This window comes from Arachis hypogaea, chromosome 4 (assembly GCF_003086295.3).
Source record: "Arachis hypogaea cultivar Tifrunner chromosome 4, arahy.Tifrunner.gnm2.J5K5, whole genome shotgun sequence".
NCBI classification, from domain to species: domain Eukaryota; kingdom Viridiplantae; phylum Streptophyta; class Magnoliopsida; order Fabales; family Fabaceae; genus Arachis; species Arachis hypogaea.
In genome coordinates, this window is record NC_092039.1 from 39,454,032 (window position 1) to 39,462,647 (window position 8,616).

The 8,616-nt window shown below is 38.8% G+C and overlaps 1 non-coding gene across 1 annotated transcript; it reads left to right on the plus strand.

The window, feature by feature from the left end:
* The first annotated feature begins 5,481 nt into the window (after positions 1-5,481).
* LOC112799495 (small nucleolar RNA R71) lies at positions 5,482-5,585 on the plus strand. The gene has a single exon (XR_003201073.1). It is a non-coding gene; the product is annotated as a small nucleolar RNA R71 (small nucleolar RNA).
* Positions 5,586-8,616: the final 3,031 nt, after the last annotated feature.

The window sequence follows — 8,616 nt, forward strand, 5'->3', positions numbered from 1 at the left end:
ACTGCATTCTTCAGTGAGGTAAACCTTTTCAGTTTCCCTCCAATCCTTCTTATGACTTAAGATTTCTTTCATGAACTTAGCATAAGAAGGTATTTGCTCAAGTGCTTCTGCAAACGGAATCTTTATTTCAAGAGTCCTGAGATAGTCTGCAAAGCGGGCAAATTGCTTATCCTGTTCCGCTTGGCGGAGTTTTTGAGGATAAGGCATTTTGGCTTTGTATTCCTCATCCTTAGTTGCTGCAGGTTTATTACCTACAGAAGTGGGTTGGGAAGCCTTTTTAGAAAGGTCAGCACTTGTATGTGACTGATTCCCCACTGGCATTCGAATGCTAGTGGTGGGAGATGGAGTGGCGTCAAACGCCACTTCCTTGTTTGTTACTGGCGTTTGAACGCCAGAACCATGTTCCTTTTGGGCGTTCAACGCCAGATCCATGCTTGTTTCTGGCGTTGAACGCCAGGAATGAGCATGGTCTGGGCGTTTAGCGCCAGCTCTATTCCTCTCTGGGCTCTGATTGTCCTCAGAGGGATTTTGAGTATCCTCTTGTTCGTTTCTTGGTTTCCTGCTGCTTTGAAGTGAGGTATTTAATGTTTTCCCACTTCTTAATTGAACTGCTTGGCATTCTTCTGTTATTTGTTTTGACAGTTGCTTTTCTGTCTGCTTTAATTGTACTTCCATGTTCCTGTTAGCCATTCTTGTTTCCTGTAATATTTCCTTGAATTCGGCTAGCTGTTGAGTTAGAAAATCTAACTGCTGATTGAATTCATTAGCCTGATCCACTGGATTGAGTTCTGCAGTTACTGTTTTAGCTTCTTCTTTCATAGAGGATTCACTGCTTAGGTACAGATGCTGATTTCTGGCAACTGTATCAATAAGCTCTTGAGCTTCTTCAATTGTTTTTCTCATGTGTATAGATCCACCAGCTGAGTGGTCTAGAGAAATTTGAGCTTTTTCTGTAAGCCCATAGTAGAAGATGTCTAATTGCACCCATTCTGAAAACATTTCAGAGGGGCATTTTCTTAGCATCTCTCTGTATCTCTCCCAGGCATCATAAAGGGATTCATCATCTCCTTGTTTGAAGCCTTGGATGTTTAGCCTTAGCTGTGTCATCCGTTTGGGAGGGAAGTAGTGATTCAGGAATTTTTCTGACAGCTGTTTCCATGTTTGTATGCTGTTCTTAGGCTGGTTATTTAACCACCTCTTAGCTTGATCTTTTACAGCAAATGGAAACAGTAATAATCTGTAGACATCCTGATCTACTTCCTTATCATGTACTGTATCAGCAATTTGCAGAAATTGTGCCAGAAACTCTGTAGGTTCTTCATGTGGAAGACCGGAATACTGGCAGTTTTGCTGCACCATGATAATGAGCTGAGGATTCAGCTCAAAGCTACTAACTCCAATGGAGGGTATACAAATACTACTCCCATATGAAGCAGTAGTGGGGTTAGCATATGACCCCAGAGTCCTCTTGGACTGTTCATTCCCACTTGCTTCCATATTGAACAATAGAGTTATTTGTTTATAAAGGACTGTGGAATATGTTGGTATTATTTATTTTATAAAAATTAAAATTTTTATAAAATAAGAACGAAATAAATAAATGAAAGTGGAAATATTTTGAAATTGAAAATTGAATTTTTATAAAAGATTTTCGAAAAAAATTAGTTCAAAATTAGTTAGAAAAATAAAAATTTTTGAATTTTGAATTTTATGATGAAAGAGAAAAACACACAAAAGACACAAGACTTAAAATTTTTAGATCTAATGCTCCTTATTTTCGAAAATTTTTGGAGGGAAAACACCAAGGAACACCAAACTTAAAAATTTTAAGATCAAGACACAAGAAAATCTCAAGAACACTTTGAAGATTCACAAGAACACCAAGAACACAAGAAAGAACACCAAACTTAAAATTTTTAGAAAACTTTAATAAAATTTTCGAAAATAATAAAAAGATTAACAAGAAAACACCAAACTTAGAGTTTGGCACAGGATTAAATCAAGAAAAATTATTTTTGAAAAAGATTTTCAAAAGTACTGGTGCTTCCTCATCAAGAATATAAACCAATGCTTTAGCCAATTGAGAATAAATATGACACTTGATGCAGATATTCCAATTAGTGCTTTAAAAGGAACACAAGTGAAACAAGAAAAGACACAAAGCAAGAAAAACTCAAGATCAAACAAGAAAAATAAGCAAGAACAACTTGAAGATTAATGAAGAACAAAGGTCACAAGTCGAAAATTTTAAAGAAAAATATGAGATATGCAATTGACACCAAACTTAGAACAAGACACTAAAACTCACGAAAATTAGCATTTAATTAAAAGAAAATAATAAATTTTGAAAAGAAATTTTTGAAAAGAAACTATCCTATTAATATTGATTTAATGACTCTATAACAATAAAAATAAAAATAAATTATTCCTAATCTAAGAAATAAAATAAGCCTTCAATTGTCCAAACTCAATAATCCCCGGCAACGGCGCCAAAAACTTGGTGGACGAAATTGTATCTCTTTATAGAATATGATAATAGAGCCTGGTTCAAGATCAACTTCGTTCAACTAACCAGCAAGTGCACTGGGTCGTCCAAGTAATACCTTACGTGAGTAAGGGTCGATCCCACGGAGATTATTGGTTTGAAGCAATCAATGTTATTTTATTAATCTTAGTCAGGAGGCTAATGAAGTTATGTGGATTTATTTGTAAAAAGCCAAACTACAAACTACTTAAAATTGTAAGTTAAAATAATAGGGAATAATAGCGTTACTTGTTGTGCAGTAATGAGAAATATGTTGGAGTTTTGGAGATGCTTTGTCCTTTGACTTCAACTCTTCCTTGAAATCCTCTTCTCACATGCAAGCTCCTTCCATGGCAAGCTCTATGTAGGGTGTCACCGTTGTCAGTGGCTACTTCCCATCCTCTCAGTGAAAACGTTCCTATGCTCTGTCACAGCACGGCTAATCATCTGTCGGTTCTCAATCAGGTTGGAATAGAATCCATTGATTCTTTTGCGTCTGTCACTAATGCCTAGCCCTCAGGAGTTTGAAGCACGTCACAGTCATTCAATCCCAGAATCCTACTCGAAATACCACAGACAAGGTTTAGCCTTTCCGGATTCTCATGAATGCCGCCATCAATCCGGCCTATACCACGAAGATTCTGTTGGGGAATCTAAGAGACATTCATTCAGTCTAATGTAGAACGGAGGTGGTTGTCAAGCACACATTCATAGATTGAGGAAGGTGATGAGTGTCACGGATCATCACCTTCTTCACAATTAAGCGCGAATAAACATCTTAGATAAGAACAAGCGTGTTTGAATGGAAAACAAAGGAATTGTATTAAATCATCGAGACGCTGCAGAGCTCCTCACCCCCAACAATGGAGTTCAGAGACTCATGCCGTCACAAAGTATGTAATTCAGATCTGAAAATGTCATGAGGTACAAGATAATTCTCTAAAAGTTGTTTAAATAGTAAACTAGTAACCTAGGTTTACAGAATATGAGTAAACTAAGATAATTGGTGCAGAAATCCACTTCTGGGGCCCACTTGGTGTGTGCTGGGGCTGAGACTAAAGCTTTCCACGTGTAAAGACCTTTCTTGGCGTCAAACTCCAGGTTATGACGTGTTTTGGGCGTTCAACTCCGGATCATGACGTTTTTCTGGCGTTTAACTCCAGACAGCAGCATGTACTTGGCGTTCAACGCCAAGTTACGTCATCTATCTTCGCGCAAAGTATGGACTATTATATATTGCTGGAAAGCCCTGGATGTCTACTTTCCAACGCCGTTGAGAACGCGCCAATTGGACTTCTGTAGCTCCAGAAAATCCATTTCGAGTGCAGGGAGGTCAGGATCCAACAGCATCAGCAGTCCTTTTTCAGCCTAAGTCAGATTTTTGCTCAGCTTGCTCAATTTCAGTCAGAAATTACCTGAAATCACAGAAAAATACACACACTCATAGTAAAGTCCAGAAATATGATTTTTGCCTAAAAACTAATAATATTTAACTAAAAACTAACTGAAACATGCTAAAATCTACATGAAATTACCCCCAAAAAGCGTACAAAATATCCGCTCATCACAACTGGAGGGCCATTCTTGTTGGTTTGGCTTCCTCAATCTTCATTCTTCTCATCATTGTTAGAGACATCAAATTGATACTGGCCCCTAAGTCACACAAGGCCTTCTCCACCATGACTTCTCCTATGATGCAGGGGATCTGGAAACTGCCTGGATCCTTCAATTTCTGAGGCAATTTGTGTTGAATGATGGCACTGCATTCTTCAGTCAACAACACAGTTTCCTCATTTCTCCAGCTTCTCTTCTTGGTCATTAATTCCTTTAAGAATTTTGCATAGAGTGGCATTTGCTCTATTGCCTCAGCAAACGGAATGTTGATTTGAAGCTTCTTGAAAATCTCCAAGAATCTGGAGAATTGGCTATCCTTTTCACTTTTCATCAAACGTTGAGGATATGGTGCTTTGGGTGTATAAGGCTTCAGGACCTCTTTTTCTTTTTCTTTTGTTGCAGATGGTGTAAAAGATTGTCCCTGTTCCTTGTCTCTCACATTTTCCTTTGCTTCATCCTCTGTGGTTTCCTTTGAGATCTCCTTTAGCTTCTTTCCACTTCTGAGGGTTATGGCCTTACATTCTTCCCTTGCAATAGCCTTGGCAGCATGAGAAACGCTTGGCCCAGGGGTTTGCTTAGACAAATACCCAATTTGATTTTCTAGCTTCTGGATGGCAGCTCCTTAGTTTTGCAAGTTAGAATTTACTTCTTCCTTAAAGGCTTTCAATTCGGTTATGTCTTGACCCATGGTTGCAAGCATTCCTTTTATCCTGTTTAATTGATCTTGAAATTGTTGGTTCGGATTAGGTTGGGCAGGTTGATTATTTTGGCCATGATATGGTGGTTGGGAGTAAGTGTTTTGTGTGGCTTGGTATGATCTTTGGTTGGAGTTTTGGTATGTGGAATTGTTATGTTGGTTGGGGTTGTAAGGTTTGTGGTTTTGTGGTTGGGTTTGCTGGTTTCCCCACCCAAAGTTTGGGTGGTTTTTCCAGCCTGGGTTGTAAGTGTTGGAATGTGGATCATATGGTTGCCTTTGTTGATTTCCCACATAGTTGGCCTCTTCCCAATCACCTCCTTCAGTGCTTACTTCCTCTTGATCTTGTGTGTGTATTGCAGCCACTTGCTTTGTTTCTAATTTCCTGGTGAGCTCTGCTAGTTGCTTGGCAAACACCTTGTTTTGGGCTAGAATTTTATCAACATGGTTCAGCTCCATGACTCCCTTAGTGTTGTGTCTCTCTGAAGCATAGTAGTACTCATTCTCAGCCACTGTCTCAATCACTTCAATGGCTTCTTCCACAGTCTTTTTCCTGTTCAATGAACCTCCTGATGAATGGTCTATAGCCTTCCTTGATTCATAAGAAAGTCCATCATAGAAAATATGCAATTGCACCCAGTCATGGAACATGTCTGGTGGGCATTTCCTTGTCAACTCCTTGAACCTCTCCCATGCCTCGTAGAGAGTTTCACCATCTTGTTGTCTAAAAGTCTGAACCTCAGATCGAAGCCTATTGACCTTTTGTGGGGGGTAGAAACGTGCCAGAAACTTGCTTTCCACCTCATCCCAGGTTGTTAGGCTCCCCCTTGGGAATGATTCTAGCCACTTAGCTGCCTTGTCCCTAAGTGAAAATGGGAACAAGAGCAGTTTATAGGCATCTTCCTGGACTCCATTGGACTTCACGGTGTCGCAAATTCTCAGGAATTTTGTGAGATGTTGGTTTGGATCTTCATTAGCACTCCCACCAAATGAACAATGATTCTCCACCAATGATATTAGCTGTGGTTTGAGTTCAAAATTGTTGGCCTGAATGGGTGGTTTCTGAATGCTGCTACCACAATTCCCAGAGGTTGGGTTTATGTATGAACCAAGAACCCTCCTCTCAGGAATGGCATTGTTTCCATCAGCCTTCTCATGGTTGTGAACTTCTCTATCCATGTTGAGATCTAGAGCTTCCTCAAAATTGTCCTCAGATTCTCCTTCAGATTCTTCTTCTCCCAGTACTCTCTTCCCTCTTGCTTCCCTTCTAAGTTTATGAAAGGTCCTCTCTGGTTCTGTATATGGATGAGTTGATGTCTCTCCTCTCCTACCTGTCATTCAAGAACACAGCACAGGCAACAAACAAGTGAAATACTCTTGGTTAATGGAAGAGTATGGTTAGAGCAGTTGAGGAATTAATTCAAATAGTTAGTGAGTCAGTGAGTTAGTTGCTTGAATTTAAAGGCATAAAGAAAGAAAGCAAGTAACAGAGTGCAGAAATTAAAATTCAACAAGTAACTTGAACTGAATTAACAAAACAAGAAAAATGCTCAATCTAGTTAACTTCCAATTTGAGAATTGTCAATCGAAAACCAATCCCCGGCAACGGCGCCATAAACTTGATAGCCATAAACTTGATAGCTACGATTTTAGGAAATTGCACGATCGGCAAAAATTCCTTCCGGCAAGTGCACCGGTTATCATCAAGTAAAAACTCACAATAGAGTGAGGTCGAATCCCACAAGGATTGGTTGAGTGAGCAATTTAGATTAGAAGTGTGTTCTAGTTGAGCGGAATCAAGATTTAGATGAGAATTGCGGAATGTAAAATTGGCGGGAAACGTAAATGGCAAGAAATTGAAATTTGCGGAATCTTAAATTGCATGAATTAAAGAGCTAGAAGTTAAATTGCTGAAATTAAAAGGGGATCGGGGTGATTGCATGAATTTAATTGCAGAATGTAAAGAGAAAGTGGTAGATCAGAAATGGGGAATTCATTGGGTTTCAGGAGATATTGAGATCTCCGAATCAAAATATTTTTATCCCTTCCTCAACCAATGCATTCATTGAATTTTGCTTGGCAATCTTATATGATTGGATCCCAATCCCTTGGCTCACCAATTCTCTCTAAAAACAAACAAATTCCCAATCCCTTGGTTTAAATGTTCATAAGAAGAGATAATGCTCGATCTCTGATTATACCACACAGTTTCATGAACCACAATTTGGTAGGATTACATGTCACAATATCCATCCAAACCCCAATCCAATTCACTGTGAGAAAGCTTCTCTAGCATGAATCCTCCATTCCTTTCCCAAGGTTCCGAAGGATTCCAATTATGGATAGTTTCTTTCCCAAGACAACTAACCAATGGAATTAGATCGAGAAGCTTTCTAACAAAATTCAAGAGAAAAGATTGAAGAAGAAGATAAAAACTATTATTGATTCATTGAATTACAATAGAGCTCCCTAACCCAATGAAAGGGGTTTAGTGAGTCATAGCTCTAAATTCAATTACAAAAAGTATGAAAACTAGAAAAAAATGATCCAAAAGTTCTCAGTCTGTTAACCAACTTCAATTCTATCCTATTTATACACTTTCTAAATTGAGCTTCTGTTGTGTTTCTTGGGCTTTGAGGCCTTTCCCTGATTTCCTTTTGCTTTGGGTTTATGATCCATAATCCTGATGAGGCTGCTGATCCAATTCTGTAACATTCATTGAGCCAACTTAGTGATAATCAAGTAATGACACATGACTCAACAAATTGAAGTTCCAGACTCATCAATTCTTCAGGCCCAATCCCATAAACCATGGTATTCAATTGGGTTTCATACCAGAGTACGTTTAAGTTAATGTTTGTGCTCAAATGCTAACTTAAACTGCAATATCTTTGGCCCAGAAACCTTTTAAATTAGTGGCGTTTAAGTTGCAGTTTAAGCTTAAACTGCAACTTAAACGTTGGACACTCCTGGAGGTGATATAAGTCGAACACGTTTAAGCTTCAGTTTAAGGTTAAACTGAAGCTTAAACGTGGAAATGGAAGAAGGCAACCCTGGAGTGTGGAATTGTCGAACACGTTTAAGCTTCAGTTTAAGGTTAAACTGAAGCTTAAACGTGGAAATGGAGGAAAGCCATCCTGGAGGGTAAAGGTCGAACACGTTTAAGCTCCAGTTTAAGCTTAAACTGGAGCTTAAACGTGGAAATGCAAAACGCAACCCTGGAGGAGAATGGTCGAACACGTTTAAGCTCCAGTTTAAGGTTAAACTGGAGCTTAAACGTGGAAATGGCTCCCTGGTGCTTTCAATTCTGGCGTTTAACTTCCAGTTTAAGGTTAACGCCACTTTCAGCCTTTCCTCAGCTTTCATGATTTTGGCGTTTAAGCTCCAGTTTAAGCTTAAACTGGAGCTTAAACTCCACATGTGATATTCAAGCTTCCTTTATTGATTTTGTTGCTTCCTTGCCTAGCCTCTTCTTCCCTGAAATCATCCAAACAACTGCATCAAAGTCTTGCAAAATTTCATGAGAAATCTTTCATTCATAGCATTCAAGTAATATAACTAAAAACTCATGAAATTTGCATCAAAATCATACTGTTTGGATGGTTCATTGCTTTGTTATTCATTTAACCATTTTTGGTTACTTTAAGCTCAAGAAAATGCATAAAACAACTAAAACTAACAGAAAAATGCTAGTGAAACTAGCCTAAGATGCCTTGGCATCAGACAGCAAAGTGGTTGGACTCATTCCCCAAGGATAGCCCACTGGAAACACTCTATGAGAGCT